Raw genomic sequence first — 19,155 nt, 5'->3', positions numbered from 1 at the left:
CGATGTCCTTCCTTTCTTCTTCTATCATCTCTTCCGGGAAAACTATCCCTTCTAAGTCCATGCACTTGCGTATCTCGAGGTGCTGGAGCTGCACGAAGCTTCTGACTAGTGAAGTTGAAAATAAAAACTTCAAATTATTGCAGCCATGCACAATCAAACGAGTTAAATTCTGAATGCAGGATGACATTGCTGGAAGTTGATTGTGCCAAATCGTCTCAGAATTAATTGCAGAAAGTTTCAAGGTCTCCAAGTTGGGGAAGGCAACCTGCATATACATATGGCTTTTGGTTCAACATATTTTCATATAAATAAAAGAAAATTTCAATAACAAACAAACTATGCACAGACAAATTAATTTTTAACAAACCAAAAGAAGCAAAAAGAATATAAAGAAACAGAACAAGGTTGTTGATAACAAACCTTTTCATTGAAAAGTTGTTTGTTAGTATCACGCTCATAATCCAGAATGACTTCAGTAGACAATGTGCCGCTTGCCAATAGTTCCTGTTGCCTTTGCAAACTGTAAGGTTTCTTCACTACAGAGCAAAAGCTTCTAAGTTGCGGCAGAGATTTAAGAGTCAGTTTGCGCAATTGACTAAACTCAATCTTATCAATCACTTCAGTATTGTTGATAACATCTTCCCTGCCAACCTCAAATATCACTTTCATATTCTTGCATGCAGTCACTTTAATTGTTTGAAGTTGTGGAAGGCCTCTGGAAATGGAAAATGAGAAGATATGGGTCAATTTTTCGCAGCTTTCCACTTTTAGGTTTCTTAATCTGAGGAAAGACTCTGCTCTGAGTTGACTACAACTTATCTTCTCCAAGTTCATCAAATTGCTAAGAGATAATGACTCCAATAGGGGAAAGGCATCTCGAGGAACCAACTCTGTTGAATCATTGATACACAGAAGGTATGGATTATTTTGGATATGAAGAAGCTTCAAACTTGGAAAACCCTCCCTATCTAATTCATAAACAACATTTTCCACACCCTGCACTTCATCTAGCCATAGTTCTTCAAGTCCCTTTAACTGCGTGAAAAATTTATCCTTCAGGCAAATGCTGGCGTTGAGCTTGAGACTGATGTCATTTGTCTTCTCCCTGAACCACGTACAACCACCTGTCCACTTCCTTCCTGCAACTTCAGATAGCTTTTTCTCCAGTTTAGAAATGACCTCTTTAATACGTTCCTCAAATTCCTAATAAAAGTACCTTCATCCCCAAATCTTCGAACACCCGTGGCAAAAAATGTACTTTGTTGCGACCCTACCATCTTTTTCAATGTGAGATTTGCTTAGAGTGTTACGTACACCCACTTTAGGCACTCAATGTCCTCACTGAGGTTTGTCCAAGCATCTTTTAAGAGGACACGCAGAGTCTCTCTGATACTATTTGTCATGACCCAACCCAAACTTGCCAAGATATTATCCGTTTTAGGCCTATTTAACTGTTAATGAGCTTTAGATTTAGCCTTTCACCCTAGTTACAAGTTAGGTTTTGATCAAGTAACTTTATTTTTTTTTTATTTTAGAGATCCAGAATGCTGCTTTAATTATATGCTAAATGGCAAGTGCAGAATGTTGTACAATTTCTTTCTCCTATATTCTCTCAAACTAATTAAGTAGCTCTTAGGCTTATAGATGTCTCCTCATTGCCTATAACAATCATTATTCTTGTTAAAGAAATGATGGTGCTTTTATTTTTTCCACGCAACCAAGTCTTGGTGGATCCCAAATACAGTCTCATCTTTCAATTCAAGGCTGAACACTCTCAAGTGCCGAGTTCAAGTTATGAGCCAAATGATATTTAGATTCTTAATGATTCTTGCAATTACATACTTGTTTTTCCAGCGTGAAGCAACTTGAAGACATAGTATGCCGATCACTTTCATCCTGTTGTCTTATGATGTGTCTACGGCTCCGTCGACAAGCTTTGTGTAGACATGCTTAGAGGCAGCGAATTTCTATGGCTTATATACTAGGAGGCTCTGTGCTTGCTGCATTTCTTTTCAAACAGCTGTGCCTTGCATTTGCTTCATATCCTTCATGGATTGGCCAATGTCTCTCAAGGGGCAAAAAGAAAAATAATGATTCTGCACTAGGAATGAAGATTCCTGTTTTATTCTATTTTGCTTTTCATTATACCATTAGTATGCGGCCTCATGCCTTTTGCAAGCTGAAGTGAATGGAAAGAACACTTCTCACTACTAGTCTTAGATTATCAGTCGTCCATACATGATTAAAATTGGATTTTGATGTGCCATAAAGGCCAAATAAAATTGGACACCTTGATAAACAGTACAAAAACAGAAGACTAATTTACACCAATTGTTGATAAATAAACCTCCATTAGATGATGAATGAATACACAGATCTTTACAACATACCAAACTTCAGTTTCAAACACATAGATGACTGGTAATCTAAGACTAACAGTGAGAAATGCTCTTTCAGTTCGATTGGGCTTGCAAAAGGAATGAGGCTGCATACTAATGGTATAATGAAAAACAGAGTAGAATAAAGCAGAGATCTTCATACCTACTGTGGAATCATTGTTTTTCCTTTTGTCCCTTGAGAGACATTGACCAGTCCGTGAAGGACATGGAACAAATGTGAGGTGCAACAGCTTGAAAAGAAATATAACGAGCAGAGAGCCTCCTAGTATAGGAGCCATAAAAATTCGCTGCCTCCAAGCATGTCTACACAAAGCTTACCGACAAAGCCTCAGACACCTCATAAGAGCAACATGATGAAAGTGATCAGCATACTATGTCTTGAAGTTGCTTCACGCTGAAGAATGCAATTGCAAGAATCATTAAGAACCAAAATGCCATTCGATTCATAACTTGAACTTAGCACTTGAGAGTGTTTAGCCCTGAATTAAACGATGACACAATATTTGGAATCCACCAAGACTTGGCTGCCTGGAAAAAAAGCATCATCATTTCTTTAACAAGAATAAAAATTATTATAGGCAATGGGGAGACATCTTAAAGCCTAAAAGCTACTTAATTCGTTTGAGAGAATATAGGAGAAAAAAATTATGAGATATTCTGCACTTGCCATTCAACATATAATTAAAGCAACATTCTAGATCTCCAAAATAAAATAAAAATGAAGTTATAAGATCAAAATCTAATTTGTAACTAGGCTTAAAGGCCAAATCTAAATCTTATCAACTATTAAATAAGCCCAAAGAAGACAATATCATGACAGGTTTGGGTTGGATCATGACAACTACAAAGCAGAAATATTTTCTTTAGTTTCTCACCTTTTAAATACTTGTAATGTAGCTCAATAGTTGAACATGCTTCTTTTAGTACCCCTTGGAAGTTTTTCATTGAAGGCCTTTGGAGTTCTTGCAAGACATTCTCCCATTCAGGCACACTCTTATTTTTTAATGCCCTTGTTATTGTAGTTAAGGCTAGAAAGGGAGACTAGACAATATTACAACAAACAAATGTGATTGTGTTGTTGGGATCAGAAGATTGAAATAAGAAAAGGGTTTTCTTGATTGATACTTTGCAAATACAAAAGAGCTGATCACAAAAGGAAACAAAAGTTGAATAACAAACACTAGTGAACACAATTAGGAACAAAAGCAACTTTGTTTGAGATCAGAATAAAGGTTGCAAAAAATGAAAGGGCTTCTTGGATTTTGAATTAATGAATGGACATAGCAAGTTAAATATGATTTGATGAGAAAATTAAAAAATTATTTTAATAAGGGGGAGGGGTTGAAGAATAATGGTTTGCTAAAAGTTTAAGGAAGGAAATTCTCTCTAACTTTAACAAGTCAAGAATTGCATCTGATAATACTTTTCTTTTCTTTAAGTTTAATCTAACTAATACAAAAAAAGAATAATACCAATATAGCAAAGCAAAGAAATGTGCATAAGTCCAACTTTCACAAAGTGAAATAAAGTAGATGGTTATCTTACATCAAAAGCAAAGTCATTACGATGCCTTGTATTTGTATAGCTAATAAAGGCATACATAGAGAAGTGTAATCTTTTAACATTAATTATGGATAACAATGAATGTAATCCTTCTACTAAGCCATGATTTTAAATATTTCGTCATAAGTAAATAATTTTGCTTTAATGCATGCATGAAAAAATGACCAGAAATTTTTTAAAGAAAATCAATTACAATGCATTCCAAAATCTGAAAATGACTTTATAAAGATTTATTCAAACATAGTCATAGAGTTCTTAAAGATTTATTTAAACATAATCATGGAGTCATCATCAACTGCCTGCTTTGGGATGTCATTTGTCTTCTCCATGAACTACACACAACCACTTGTCCACCTTCCTTCCTACAACCTTGGATAGCTTTTTCTCCAATTTAGAAATGACCTCTTCGATCCATTCCTCAAATTCCCAATAAAAATACCCCCATCTCCAAATCTTCGAACATCCATGGAAAAGAATGTGTCAAACTTGAAACAACTCTTCAAAAACATGCCAAAATAAACATGCTTAATGCTTTTGATGTAAACATTGCATGATAAGCACGTTAAATTTAATACATTAATGAACAAGGTTTGGGACACAAACATTGCTATAGGATGTTACTTTAGGATTTTAAGGACTTTATTATTTTAAGTCGATATTTTTATTTTAATTAGAGTCAACTATACTATGTCTTTTAGTCTTTTATTTCCAGTATGATTGTGATTTAGTTTCCCTTTTTAAGTTAAATTAGAGGAATAAGTTTCCTTTATTATAAATAGAGAGGTCTTGTTATTATTTTCATAACATCAATTTCAATTATTTAATAAAAAATTCCTTTTAATAATTCCTTTTGAGATTATCTATCAAATCTCTTTTATAAAGTCGTTTAAATTAGAGTATCATCTAATCTCGCTTAATACATTATTAAAAATCTCTTTTATAGAGTCATTTCAATTAGAGCGTAGGTTAATCGTGTTCGCCTGGTCCAGTACTAAAACAATATCTAGTGCTATCTCCCTGAGAGTTAATCCTTAATTATAGTTTTTTCATTGGTTATATTTTTAATTTGAGAAAAATGATACAGATAGAATATCAAGATTCATATTGTTTTCTTAAGTTTGAAGATATCTTGTATTCTGATGGTATCCTAATAATATTTTTTCCTGTATATGCATGATGGATGATTTTCTTCAAACTATCTCATTGAGAGTTGATGTTTCTCATGCATCATTTAAGTTGATAGGTGATGCTTTAGATTAGTAGGAACAACTACAAGAATCAAGGATTCGACAAGGGAAAAAAGAAATCAAAGAATGGTTTGATATGAGACAATTAATAGAAGACCATTTTGTTCATTACAACAATATTGAATCATCTCTTTTTACACCAATGAAAGTAGAAGATGATGAGATTATTGATCTATCTAAGATTTTTAAAGAAAAAATACAATCTACTATTGATTTGAGTAGCCTAATAGTATGATTGAGTTTGTGCATCAAACTCAAGCTGAAAAGACCTCATCAGGGATTGACATGATTATGCCTACACACATTGAATACAAGAAGTTATTCTTGAAGATGATTTGGTTACAAAGATAAAGTTAATTGGCAAGAACATAAGCAAGATTTTGGTAAAAGACTTGAGAGTGAAGCGTGGAGAATTTTGAGTTTTAAGAAAGACTGATGAGCAAGGCTACAAGTTCAACCTCCAAGATGCGTTGATGCTCCACTTCAAGTTCTATCCTTCAGATAAACTCGAGGATGAGTTTTCTTTTAGGAGGATAAGACTAATGTAGGACATTATTTTAGGATTTTACGATTTATTATTTTAGGTCTTTGATATTTTCTATTCTAATTTGAGTCAATTATGGTTTGTGTTTTAATCTTTTATTCTCAGTATAATTGTGATTTAGTTTCTCTTTTCAAGTTAACTTAGGGCAGTAGATATCTCTCTATTATAAATATAAAGGTTTTGTTACTATTTTCATAAATTCGGTTTCAATTATTCAATAAAAATCTCTTTTATAATTCCCTTTAAGATTATCTATTAAAATCTATTTTACGGAGTTGTTTGGATTAGAACGTTAACTAATCTCACTTAATACATTATTAAAAATCACATTAAATTATTTAGATTAAAAAGAGATCCAATCACACTTCAATTTGTGCATTAAGTACGATACTAAAACAATATTTAGTGTTATCTACCTTATCAATTCTGCTTCTGCTTCTTCTACCCGCTCCGTCAAAACATATATTATAATTTACATCCTGCATACTCAATTAATTGAGTGTACCTAGGTTTTCGTTAATCTTTATGAAGTCAAAGAACCTTGTCAAAGAAGATCTAATCACGGCACAAAGATCAAACTTTTGGAATAAAAGTACTATTTTTTACTTAACTATTGACAAATTGCATCATAAACAATTACTTGAATGATAAATTTTAAGAGAGTTAGTTTATTGTTAAGATTAAGACCATTAAAAGTACTATATTTTTTTTTAATCATGAGAACCAATCTATTAAACAACCCCACAATTGGATTAAAAACATCAATACTTAATATTTTTTCTTTTAGCTTTGTCTATATATATATATATATATATATATTTTGGGGCTATAGTAAGATCAATGACATAACTATACCTAAACAATATAAAGAAATGGAGTAATAACATCAAGGTTTTGAATTTTTACAATTTTTTTCAAACAATGACATAGTTCTGCAGTATTTATTTAGTACAATCATAGTCTATTAGGGTTCTCATGATTAAAAAAAAATCTGTCTTTTAGAAGTCCATCTATGAGGATTGCATAGCTCATAAGTCTAGAAAGTATAACTAAAAATTTGCGCCTACAAAAGTGTGAGATCTAGTCCCATTTTAGTAATTTCTTAGTTATATTCAATAAATCCTTTTATGATATAATTATATGAATTTAAACTCTATTAGACATTGATAATGTTGTCAACTATATTAAAGGAAGGAATGAAACTTTCATCCCTCTTTGTTTTTTTTTTTTTGGATTAAAAAGTTAATGAATAAATATGATTTTTTTTGTATAAATTAATCAATCTTATTGAGTTACATCTTAATTAATTAATAGATGAGAGTTATTTAGATTTATAAGTAGGATTGATCCCTCCACTCAATAGTCAATTTTTTTGAATTAGAAGGTAGATAATTCAAAATCTTAAGTCGAATCCTATAATAATTGAAAATATTAACAAATTATAAAATGAGTATTAAAAATTTATAAAGGACATAAATGGTAAAAAAAAAAAAAAACTTGTAAGAGCAGCAGCAACTCAATTTGTCGGATTTGGATCCCATGCTTAACTGACTGTAATTTGTTTTTTTATTAACAAGCCTCAACTGCCAGCAATTAACTCAATGGCAATTTTTTTTTAAAAAAAAATTATTAACTCAAATGCACTTTATTAACAGACATTTTTTTTCATCGTACTTTTTTCTAAAACATCTTTTTTTTTTTTTTTTCCTCTCGTTTTCCTTTCCCCCTCATTTTCTTTGACAAATTCACAACAACTCTATTCAAGCTCAAAGTTTCAACAACAATGGCGTATATAAAGAAATATAAATAATTTTTTTTTTTGGTTTCAATTCTTGGAAGCGATTGATGAGGAAATTAAATTTGTTATATATGCAAGGAATCTAATTTAGATTTACTGGATTCGATTTTTATAGTGAAATCTTGATTTAGTTTTATTTTTTCTTCTCTATTTCTCTATTTTTTTTTTAATTAGGGGACTTTTAACTTTTATTTTCTCCAAATAAATCAAGGTATTGTGATGGTCGTGTGTTCATGAGATTGGAAGTAAGGGAAAAAAAAAACTAGCCGCCCAAAATATTTTAAAATTTAAAAAACAAAAACGCAAAGAAAGAGAAGTAAGAAAAAGAAGGGCAAGAGTTTGATGAGATCGGGAAAGTCAGCTGAGCATTGAATCCAAATCCCAACTTGTCACTCATACGTGTGCCTCTCTCTTTCGTCTTTCAAGATTTCTTTTTCGTCTTTCAAGAAATCTTCTAGCTAAATGTCTTCTCTCACGCAAATTATCGAACACTTACGTTCACTTATCGCTTGCATATTTTTTCTGCGTTAACTAAAAAGAACTAATATTCTCATTATTTGTTACTATTCTGTCAGCTCTGCATTTGAATATTTTAGTTCCATAAGGCTGCAGTTAGTCAATTAGTCAATTAGTTTTATTTGGAGTCCAGTTTTAGTTAGAAGTCCATCAGTGTTATTTAGGTCACAAGGACTTCAAATCTTCAATTTTTCCTCAATAGGTGCATGAGTTTTTGAGCTTGTTTATGTTTTGATACATTTTTAGCTTGAATGTTGTGCTGCTTCTCACATTTTGGGATTTGGAGTTAATGTCAGTCTATTGGGAAGGTTTGAGGTTAATTTATGCTAATCTGCCAATCTTATCGTTATTGGATCAATGAATGTGTCAGTTAATTCGAGGTTTATTTGCTGAAAGAGGTGGGAAGTACAGAGTGATGATGTTTTAGTGAATTCATATGTCAAACGGTATCGGTGCATTGATAAGGAGAAGAATGAATTAAGAGCTTTGATTGTATTGTTATGTGTTCTTCAGTGATTTCTTTGGGCAAATTATGTGGGTTTGTCATAGAACAGGTGGTTTCTTTTCATTTTTTCATTTTTTTATTTTAATTAACTTATTAATTAATCTGTTGTTTCCCTGCTGGGAAAAATTGAGGACAGTAGAGTAATGAATTATTTTTTATATATCCTCGTGTTAAACTGGTATTAGTGTATTAATACAGAGAAGAAGGAACTGGAATTCTTTGTTGCATTGTTGTGTCTTGTTGAAAGACTTCTTCTAATTGATTTGATTGTTTTTGTTTAGCCTTGGGATTGATGTATAACAATTTATAATAGAGAGGACTAACAAAGTGAAAAATTAAAATCTTTCGTAGCATTGATTCCAAGATGGGTGTTTCCGTAGTAATGGTGTGAACTTTTAAGGCTTTGCATAGAGTAGTATCATGGAACCACGAGATTAAGAAATGAGCTAGAAGTGCAGAGGACCAGGAATAAAGAACATACGTCGTGGGTTGTCAATGTGAGAAAACTGAGAGATTAAGATATAATTTTCTTTTTCCTCCTGTACATATTTCCAATAACTATACGGTGCACATGATATCTTAATTCTTTCATTGTCTCATTGATACAATTGCAAAGCTATGTGTACTGAACAGATGGCAAGGATACATATTTTTCTTATGTCTAATCTGTATAAAGTTGTTTGTTGTTATTCTGCATTTTTTTTTTATACTCACTTCATAATCACATTGGTGCTGATACTATTTTATTTGTTTATGGGGTTAGACCTTGTTGAAGTTATTACTGTGGCAGCTGCCACATATTTATTGCAATTCTCCATTTACTTGACTACTTTTGGAGCAAACACTGCAAGTTTAATGAGTGGTTTTCTTCCTAATATGCAATAGATTGACTTTGAGCCTGTTTTATTATGCCATTTCATGTACCACTAACTTGATATAATATTTGTTGGTTTTATAGATATTCTTTGAGTCCACTGCATTGGTGAAATGATCAATTTATGGTGCTCAGGAAGGTATGAAAACTAGTTCTTATGGTTCTTGTAAGTCCTGTTAATGCCTGTGACTTAAAATTATCTAGTACCTCCTCTGTAGCTTTTTAGCCCTTGCCTATGAATGAAAGGTTTGATGGCTCCTTCATTTACTCTTCTTTTGTTCTGTACATAGTTCCTAAGGGAGTAACGAATGGGTGATCTTTCAATTCCAAACAATAATGATAGGGATATAAACTATTTTAAAATTTTACATCATTCGAGGCTAAAACTGTTCAGCCTAAGTCTGCAGAAGTGGCCCAAACTGACTGGATAGAGCATACTTCTGCTGATGGAAGAAGGGACGTTATTGTGATAGCTACAACTGGTCCTATACACCCATTTGTACTTTTATTTGTCTGATGTAGTTGCATATTTTTAAAGTTTCAAGGGTATTGGCAAAACGGAAAAACCATGTTTGAATCAGCTTTGAAAAATATTGTTTGCCAGAGCTTTTAAAGGCCTTTTGTAACAGTTTTGTTGTTATAGGCTGACTGTATGACAGGCTATTCTCAGGCATGTGTTTCATGATAATATTGTTTTAGCTTCATTTTGGTAGATATTAATTTTCTTAATAATGCCAAAGAGGGTTATTTTGGTTGGTATTAATTTTCGTAAATAAAGTCAAAGGAGGTTTCATACCAAGTTCACGATTGCTAATATGACATGTTCATCTTGCTGATAGTTTTATTCTCTCTGACTAGATGAAAATCAATCCTTCCACAAATTATATCCTCGTAAATTTATTGGCTATTGCTATTTTTTAGAGTACCTTGAGAATTTCTAAAGCTTCTTTTTGGCTTTAGAATGATTTCAAGTGAATTGAAACACCATTTACAAAAACAGTGCAGATACCTTTGGGAATTGCTTTTTATGGAGAAGGACAAAATAATATAATGCACATTCTGCAATGACATATTTCACATTATTTTAAATGCATTGTGTCACTTATCACAATTTCATTTGGCATGTTATTAGTTGTTGACAGTTGCAATATGTCACCTAATTCTCACAATAAGTTAGTCCATGCTGGACTCTTATCGAAAATATGGTGGTAGAGCACACAATCAGCATTTTTTAGAACAATATGCATCCGTCTTGAACTTTACTTCTTGGTTTTGCTACAGCATTATGTTTATCGTGTTCTTTTGGAGGCGTTCTATATTTTGTTTCTCACACTAGTTGAATATGATTCCTCTGAATTTCTAGAGATATTATTACAACAACAGGACCAGACAATCTACTTGGGATAATCCTTTGGAATTAATGACACCAGTTGAGGTGAGATGCACGACTTAATATTCTGTTTCCTAAACCTTTCTTCTTAATGCCTTGTTATTACAGTAATGCATAGCTCATTAACAAGTGTTGCTAAAAGAAGGTAAATAGTACACCTTACCCAGGAAGATTTTATGTTTGCCCTTTCAGTTTTGTCATATGTAATTTGATCAAGGTTTTGTTTTGTATTGAATGTGTATCTGTTTTGTGTTACATGTGTCACATATTATGTAAACTTGCTGCAGACACCCATTTTTAGGAGTAGTACTTATTTCTCAAGTATGCGGTCATCCATTTTCACTTCTTCTGTTTACTTTGAGGTTTCTTACCTGTGTCAAGTCTGTGGGTTCAATATACTGTCTCTTGAAAGGGGTGATCTTACCTGTGTGCTCCCCTTCTGTTTTCATTGGTATAAATGTTGGGAATATGATTTTTTTTCATATGGTTCCTAACAAGATCTCTGTCCTGGGAAGAAAACATGAGTTGTTAGTGGATCTTTCACCTCCGTTACCTGAGAGTTTTTATTCAGTTTTATGACCCTCCAACTACTTATAAGGAGGTCTTTTTCTATTCTGGGTCATAAATAATTAGAAAAAAATTGGTCTCCTTTCTGCTTCCTGTTCAGTTGCTTTCTTCCTTTTTTTCTCACGCATGTAAATAATGAATTAAGAGCTTTGATTGTATTGTTATGTGTTATTCAGGGATTTCTTTGGGCAAATTATGTGGGTTTGTCATAGAACTGGTGGTTGCTTTTTCATTTTTTTTTTATTTTTTATTTTAATTAACTTGTTAGTTAATCTGTTGTTTCCCTGCTGGGAAAAATTGAGGAAAGTAGAGTAGCGAATTATTTTTAAGATATCCTTGTGTTAAAATGGGTACTAGTGTGTCAATACAGAGAAGAAGGAACTGGAATTCTTTGTTGCATTGTTAGTGTCATGTTGAAAGACTTCTTCTAATTGATTTGATTGTTTTTGTTCAGCCTTGCGATTGATCTATAACAATTTATAATAGAGAGGACTAACAAAGTGAAAAATTAAAATCTTTCGTAGCATTGATTCCCAAGATGGGTGTTTCCATAGTAATGGTGTGAATTTTTAAGGCTTTGCATGGAATAGTTTCACATACCGATGGGATTAAGAAATGAGCTAGCTAGCAGTGCAGAGGACCAGGAATAAAGAACATACATCGTGGGTTGTCGATGTGAGAAAACTGAGTGATTAAGATATAATTTTCTTTTTCCTCCTGTACATATTTCCAATAACTATGCGGTGCACATGATATCTTAATTCTTTCATTCTCATTGATACAATTGAAAAGCAATGTGTACTGAACAGATGGCAATGATACATATTTTTCTTATGTCTAATCCGGACAAAGTTGTTATTCTGCATTTTTTTTACTCACTTCATAATCACATTGGTGCGTGATACTATTTTATTCCTTTATGTGGTTAGACCTTGCTGAAGTTATTACTGTGGCAGCTGCCGCATATAACTTTTGGTGCAAACACTGCAAGGTTAATGGGTGGTTTTCTTCCTAATATGCATACATTGACTTTGAGCCTGTTTTATTATGCCATTTCATGTATCACTAACTTGATATAATATTTGTTGGTTTTATACATATTTTTTGAGTCCACTGCATTGGTGAAATGGTCAATTTCTGGTGCCCAGGTAGTGTGTGAAAACTAATCCTTATGGTTCTTGTAAGCCCTGTTAATGCCTGTGACTTAAAATTATCTAGTGCCTTCTCTGTAGCTTTTTAGCCCTTGGCTATGAAAGAAAGGTTTTATGGCTCCCTCATTTAGTCTTGCTTTGTTCTCTACATAGTTTCTAAAGGAGTAACTAATGGGTGATCTTTTAATTCCAAACAATAATGATGGGGATAATATTGTTTTAGCTTCATTTTGGTAGGTATTAGTTTTCTTAATAACGCCAATGAGGGTTATTTTGGTTGGTATTAATTTGCTTAACCAAAGTCAAAGGAGGTTTCATACCACGTTCATGATTGCTAGTATGACATGTTCATCTTGCTGATAGTTTTACTCTCCCTGACTAGATGAAAATCAATCCTTCCACAAATTATATCCTCGTAAATTTATTGGCCATTGCTATTTTTTAGAGTACCTTGAGAATTTCTAAAGCTTCTTTTTGGCTTTAGAATGATTTCAAGTAAATTGAAACAGCATTTACAAAAACAGTGTAGATACCCTTGGAATTGCTTTTTTCTTCCTTGATGAATCTTCTATTAATGCCTTTAAAAACATGGAGAAGGACAAAATAGTATAATGCACATTCTGCAGTGACATATTTCACTTTATTTTAAATGCATTGTGTCACTTGTCACAATTTCATTTGGCATGTTATTAGTTGCTGACAGTTGCAATATGTCACCTAATTCTCACAATAAGTTAGTCCATGCTGGACTCTTATCGAAAATATGGTGGTAGAGCACACAATCAGCATTTTTTAGAACAATATGCATCCGTCTTGAACTTTTAACTTCTTGTTTTTGCTACAGCATTATGTTTATCGTGTTCTTTTGGAGGTGTTCTATATTTTGTTTCTCACACTAGTTGAATATGATTCCTCTGAATTTCTAGAGATATTATTACAACAGCAGGACGAGACAATCTACTTGGGCTAATACTTTGGAATTAATGACACCAATACTTAATATTCTGTTTCCTAAACCTTTCTTCTTAATGCCTTGTTATCACGGAAATGCACAGCTCATTAACAACTGTTGCTAAAAGAAGGTAACTAGTACACCTTAACCAGGAAGATTTTATGTTTGCCCTTTCAGTTTTGTCATATGTAATTTGATTAAGGTTTTGTGTTGTATCGATTGGTATCTGTTATGTGTAAACTTGCTGCAGAAACCCATTTTTAGGAGTAGTACTTATCTCTCAAGCAGGCTGTCATCTGTTTTTATTTCTTATGTCTACTTTGAGGTTTCTTACCTATATCAAGTCTGTGGGTTCGATATTCTGTCTCTTGAAAGGGGTGATCCAACCAGTGTGCTCCCTTTCTGTTTTCATTGCTTAAATGTTTGGAATATGATTTTTTTTTTTTTTCATATAGTTCCTAACAAGATCTTTGTCCTGGGGAAGAAGACATGAGTTGTTGATGGATCTTTCACCTCTGTTACATGAGAGTTTTGTTCAGTTTTATGAGCCTCCAACTACTTAAAAGGAGGTCTTTTTCTAGTCATGGTCATAAATATTTAGAAACATATTGGTCTCCTTTTTGCTCCTGTTCAGTTGCTTTCTTCCTTTTGTTCTCATGCATGTAAATAATCCTTCCTCCACAATTATTTGTACAGATGGAAACTGCTTAGTGATTAGTTCATCAATAGCATATTGTTCCAGAGTGAAATTTGTTCGTGTCTGTATACACCCGATTTGTAGAAGACTTATTACAAATAGACTGCTGAATGGTTTCAATTTTGACATGTTTTTAATTGAACTTGATGGTTATGCCATTCATATACACTCTGGGTATTCCATATGGGCAAGTATTCGCCAAGTTATTTCTAAAATTTGTCTTCTACTGGTGTCTATTTGCACTAAGGTGGGCATTAATGTCAAATGATTTATTGACTCCATTTGAAGTTTTATCTTTTTTTTATTTTGGTTATTTCCATATATGCTTGCATGACTTCCATAGCTTTATAGGTGCTGGCGAGTACCTGCTGTGCCACTCTGTTGGGAAGTAGCATATGCCATGGGTCTTTTCTGCTTGCTCTACCTTCTTTACGGCGTGAATGATGGTTGATTCTCCATTTGTATTATTTGTTTGATTTATATGATTGTCTGCTCGAATATCTCATGTTACATAAGAAAGGGACGTCCTTGTATCAATTGTTTGGCAATTATATTTTTCTCACAAGTTTGATTGTAGAATGTTTACTTGTGTCTAAGACTTGGCATAACATCTATTTTGAACGTTGAATGTGAGAGGTCATGGGTTCTTTTTTATGTTGTATTTTGCATTTTCTATTCATTTTCTTGCTTTGACTAGGAGGCATGAATCTTTGTCAAGAGAATCTTAGAACTTTAAGCTCTTATTTTCAATGTAACTGTGACACAGGGCAGGTGAAGCGTCTGACTGGATACTTGCTTTCTTCCATCAGATGCTCTAACTGTCTTACACCAATGACTGCTGTATCACCAAAGTGAAACGAGATGCTGTAACTGTCAATACAGTTTTGGAAACAAAGTACTCTTTAGCTGGTTTGTAGTTGTTATGCTTATATTTTTGCAATTGGTGTGTTGAGTTTCAAGGAAAGGGTCACAAAAAGTTCCCAGAGAAATGACTTTATTATTCGAGATGCTGTACGGACGAGAATCCAGCATCTTTCTCAGAGCCTGGACATTCTGTTATCCTAAAGCATAATATTTGAGCAAAAACTGAAGAGAAAAACTATATTGCGTAGGCTTTTCAGATAACCTGCCCAAAAACTAGCTTCCTTCTATTTTTCTTGGTTTTTTTAATGTTAATTTGGTCTTTGTTTATGTATTTTCACTTCCACTGTGGATTCAATCTAACCAAAAAGAAGGCTTATTTTGCTAAATGTACTAGTTTCAGAATGCACCAGTGAATAGCGACGCATTCTAAACATTAATTGTGCCTATTCAAACTGAGCTTTCAAAGTTATTGATTGCTGACCAAACACTAGTAAATCAGAGTATTGAATATATCTCAATATAACCAATTTCACGACTAAAACACTTGATCTTCCAGATTGTAGCAGCAATAATAATAACAGGGAGCTGGCTAAGTTACAGATTCTGTAACATACAGATCCCACTTAGCCAGCTCCTGATTGGTTAGCTAGCTACCGAACAAAAACAATTGCATGCTTTTTCTCCATATGCAGGACAGGTGTGGTGCATGCATTGGGTGCGTATGTTACAGAATCTGTTGGTAACAGTGACATCAACAAACAACAATAATAGTAAATTACTAGACTGCTGTTGAAATTTCATTTGCATGAGTGTCGGATAAAACTTTTATGATATTAATGTGTTTATGCATGCAAGGCCCGACGTGTTTGTGATCACAAAATAAAACTGAAGATAGATCCGAGCAATTACCAAGCTCCGTTGAAAATTCAAACATACTTATATTTAAAATGTCGACACACAGAAGTTTGGTGCTTATGATACAAGTACACAATACACACAAATTAACGACAAATCTAAACATCTTTCAGTTTTGGTATATATCCTGTCTTTCAACTTATACATTCAAAGCTGTAGCTACACATTAATGGAGTAAACGAACAACGAAGATCGAAATGAGCAGCCCCTCAGCATGTAAACTTTCAACAGGCGGAGCACAAGTTTCACAAGAAAAGAAATGGCTCTAATGCCAGAGGCTGTAGAGAAGAGTATAAACTGTCGTTCTTATTCATAAGTTGGGAATTCTGTAATCAGAGCACAACATTGAGCAGGAACTATAGAAATGTATTACTTCGTATACTTTTCACATGGTAACCTTACCAAAAAAGCGGCTTAATTAATTATTACCTGTCAGATTAGTACATTGTCGAGTAAGATGACGACCCCTCTCACAGCTGAAAAGGAAAAAAGGAAAAAGGAAAAAGAAAAAAGAGAAGGTTCTCATTAATAAAAATTCATATTCTAAATTTTTTATACGGTGACAGATAGTTTATAGTGAGTTGTTTATGGAACCATACCTTTTCTTGATGTCAATGTTATATGGTTGTGTTAAGGTCATTGTCCCAACAACACGCGCTCTCTGAGTACCACGCGTCTACTCTCTTGGGTGTGATTAAATCTCCTGAAGTGAAAATCTTCATGTTGCAACAACCGGTCACAATCAAATCCTCCAGAGATGGGAATTTGAATGTGTAATCGACGACCCCAGAGCAGAAGCTTGTGAGATTTTCTAAATCAAGCATTGTCATGTACCTCAATTTGCTGAAAAGAATCTCTTCTTCTAAATTTGCTCCTGCAACATCTGAATCTCCCTGATCACAGCTTGCCACCACTTGTGTCATTGCACTGCATCCACTTACCCTCAGCGTTACAAGTCGCTCTAGACTCTTTGCTACAGAGGATGGTACTAAGTTCATCAATTTCTTGCAACTGAAAACTACCAGATGGGTTAGATTCCCAAAAGATACTGATGATGACAACGGCAATAGAGATAACAGATTTCGACAGTAATTTAGTGACAGAAATTCAAGATTTCAAGAAATGGAGTCCAGTTGAGACTCTTGTTTCAACAGGTACTTGATGAGATGATTAAGTTCGACCAGCTGTAAACTTTTTATCAGCGCCAACTTGCTTACACCAACGTGACTCTCCAAGCAGCCTTCATTTGAGAATATCTCTTTGTATGAAGTACAACTCAGGTGAAGAGTTTCCAGAGAGTGAAGTACCTCAAGTAAACCAACTGGAAAACCAGTTGCCACGTCATCACGCACAACCTCCAGTCGTCTAAGTCTGCCAAAGAGGTGTCGTGGGAAATCGCCCTGGAAAATCACCTGGATGTCTTTGTCCAGGTAATTCTTAACTGGATAATAAGAAATGATATTTTTTTTATAGGTTTATTAAATGATTTTAGAGAATGATTCTAGACTTTTCTAATTTACTAGAATTACTTAGAATTTTCTAGTATTACATTTATTAATTACACAAGACATGTGTACTTACATTATTACTTGTATTTGTTATGCATTTATTATTTATATTTTTTATAAAGGCTTGTATTTATTTAAAGGTGCATGAACATTCATAATTACATTTATTTAAGCTTTTTGTTTTATTAAAGTTTACTTTAATTTATCAAAATTTACTTTGTATATATAATTACACTTATTAAAATTTACTTTATAACTTCAACAAAACTTACTTTAATTTATTATTACACTTATTAAAGTTTACTTTATATATATTGTTGTTTTTATTAAAGTTACTTTGTTAAAGTTTGCTTTACATGTATATTTACATTTATTATTTGCTTGCTTTGTTTTTGTTAATTCTTGATTGAAAACCGCGACTTGAAATAAGAAAACATAGAATTATTCAACTTCTTTCATTATTCATCATCTTTCTCTGTCAACACCAAGATCTAAATTCTAGATCTCTCATAGCAACTTTCTCCAGTTCTTCAATAGAATTAGAGATCTTAGTTAATTTTGAAGCTTCTTGATTTAGTGAGTCTCTATTGCTTATGTTTTTATTGTTGTGAATACATGCTTAACTTGAAATTCTAATTGTATGAAACATGTTATGGAATTCTCTGGACAACATTAATATTTTGTATTAAAATCATGGCCATTTAAAATGATTTTGAGAATAACCATGTCTTTTTGTAAACTAGACATCCAGGGCTTATTAAAAAAAAATTATTTCGTAAGATTTGACTTTATTTTTGATTTTATATAGAATTTCGAATACAATATTGTTGTATTGGAAAATTGTTGTTCCAGCAGAATGACCAAATTCACAACATTATTTATACTGTAAAATGAACTCGAAAATTTTTGAGTTTTTAAATAGGAGTTAATATATCTGTAGTATTTCTAGTTTTAATTTCATAATTTTCTGATTCATATATAATTTCATAAAAATCTCGGGACCAATATTGTTCAATTAAGGCACTGTGAGACAGTTTTGAGTCTATCAAGAAATAAATAGTTTCTCCCTCAACACCAAGATCTAAATTCTAGATCTCTCATAGCAACCTTCTATAGTTATTCAATAGAGTTAGAAATCTTAGTTAATTTGGAAGTTTCTTGATTTGGTGAGTCTTCATTACTCATGTTTTTATTCTTGTGAATACGTGCTTAACTTGAAACTATCAAGAAGATGAATAATGAAAGAAGTTGAATAATTATGTGTTTCCTTCTTTCATGTCCCGGTTTTCAATCAAGAATTAACAAACACAAAGTAAGCAAATAATAAATGTAAATATACATGTAAAGCAAACTTTAATAAAACAACAATAAATATAAAGTAAACTTTAATAAGTATAATCATAAATACCAAGGTAATAACAAATTAAAGTAAGCTTTATTAAAGAAACATTAATAAAATAATAATAAATATAAAATAAATTTTAATAAGTGTAATCATATATACAGAGCAAGCTTTGATAAATTAAAGTAAATTTTAATAAAGAAACTTTAATAAAGCCATGAAAAAAGCTTAAATAAATATAATTATGAATGTTCATAATTACATCTTTAAATAAATTCAAGCTGAAAAATATAAATAATAAATGCATAACAAATGTAAGTAAT

General features: G+C 32.6%; 1 protein-coding gene and 2 long non-coding RNA genes across 9 annotated transcripts in view; 1 reads left to right on the top strand and 2 right to left on the bottom strand.

Moving 5' to 3' along the window:
* LOC102622337 (probable disease resistance protein At4g27220) overlaps positions 1 to 19,155 on the bottom strand; it is a 93,880-nt gene that overhangs the window by 25,875 nt on the left and 48,850 nt on the right. The window lies entirely within an intron of this gene.
* On the top strand, positions 7,423 to 14,855 carry LOC127902780 (uncharacterized). 2 transcript variants are annotated; one of them, XR_008055377.1, is made up of 3 exons: positions 7,423 to 9,585; positions 9,854 to 10,881; positions 13,962 to 14,855. It is a non-coding gene; the product is annotated as an uncharacterized LOC127902780 (long non-coding RNA). The 2 variants fall into 2 exon arrangements; XR_008055376.1 differs by having other exon boundaries at positions 7,425 to 9,585; positions 10,810 to 10,881.
* Positions 15,986 to 18,781, bottom strand: LOC127902782 (uncharacterized). 2 transcript variants are annotated; one of them, XR_008055380.1, is made up of 3 exons: positions 16,582 to 18,781; positions 16,412 to 16,458; positions 15,986 to 16,308 (listed from the first exon to the last, which is right to left on the bottom strand). It is a non-coding gene; the product is annotated as an uncharacterized LOC127902782 (long non-coding RNA). The 2 variants fall into 2 exon arrangements; XR_008055379.1 differs by having other exon boundaries at positions 15,986 to 16,458.

This window comes from Citrus sinensis, chromosome 5 (genome assembly GCF_022201045.2).
Source record: "Citrus sinensis cultivar Valencia sweet orange chromosome 5, DVS_A1.0, whole genome shotgun sequence".
Lineage (NCBI taxonomy): Eukaryota > Viridiplantae > Streptophyta > Magnoliopsida > Sapindales > Rutaceae > Citrus > Citrus sinensis.
This window is presented reverse-complemented; position numbering and strand designations above follow the sequence as displayed.